This window comes from Phaseolus vulgaris, chromosome 4 (assembly GCF_000499845.2).
Source record: "Phaseolus vulgaris cultivar G19833 chromosome 4, P. vulgaris v2.0, whole genome shotgun sequence".
NCBI lineage: Eukaryota > Viridiplantae > Streptophyta > Magnoliopsida > Fabales > Fabaceae > Phaseolus > Phaseolus vulgaris.
In genome coordinates, this window is record NC_023756.2 from 35778976 (window position 1) to 35780272 (window position 1297).

Below are 1297 nucleotides of genomic sequence, written 5' to 3' on the forward strand. Positions count from 1 at the left end.
AAGACTAAAAGATGCTTTAACAATATAGGTTTCTAATGTTTCCCTCTAAGCACCTTCAAACAAAATTCTTTATTATTTAAAACTTGGCCTTGCCCTTCATAGGATGGACTTGGGCTTTGGGCTTGGGCTTGGGCTTTGGGCTTGGGCCTCTCTTTATTTCATGTCTTCTTTTAATTTTGAGAAGACTAGAAGGAAGAACTTCAAGTGTGATGGTGAATTGCCTCTTGATGCCAATTGTTAGAATGTATGGCTTTAAACTAGAGGGGGGGTGAATGGTTTAAAGAGGGTTTTCGCAAACTCTTAAGTCAAGAATGAAATTACTTCGAGAAACACTTGAATCCGAATTTAGTTTGCCAAAACACAAAGCAAATAAGCACAACACCAGAAAAACAATCGGTTGTTTATACCAGTTCACAAATATCAAAACTGAATTTAAAGAGATTAAGGATAGAGAAAATGCACACAGAGGTTTATACTGGTTCTCTCTAAACCCAGAGCTACATCCAGTCTTCCCAGAAACCACTGGGGAATCCACTAAGCAATCAACCCTAGATTACTTATAACACAACCAAAGAAGTGACATTGATCCCCTCAAGACACACATTTCCTTTGGCTAAGCACAACACCACTAAGAATGCTGATCTTGATCCCCTCAAGAACACACAACACTTCTCAGCAATACACACAAAGTCTCTTTCGAAGATACAAAGGATTACACTTGTTACAGAACAAATCTGAAATCAATACAAGATGAAAATCCTATCTCACACTCTTTGATCAATGCAATCTCTAAGCAATCTCAACTTTTCAAAATCTCAAATCAGTTTTAAAACTCAAATCTATTTTTCTGTATTTAAAACAAAGTTGTTTGTTGCATAATCTTAACAAACTATTAATTGCATTTAAAGATTGGTCAAAAGCATTAAAAACTGAAGCGTAAACAGTTAGAAAATCATTCAATGCTCAGTCAAAGCACAAAACAGTTTTATGTTATGGTCCCAAAACAAACAATCGGTTGTTTCCATGAATCAATCGGTTGTTTTGGTTTGACACCAAGTCAACCATTGAAAACAGTTTTCAACCTTTCTAAAAACACCTAAGTATAAAACAATCGGTTGTTTCGACAAAACAATAGGTTGTTTTTCACTTAGTTTGAAAAACACTTTTCATTTAAAAGGTTTGAGAATGCTTATGCTTTGGATTCAATCAAGAGTAGATTATACATAAAGTCTATCCCAGATTCTATCTAAAAGACAACTCAGCAACAGCAAGCACATTCAGCCTTTCATCAACCTTC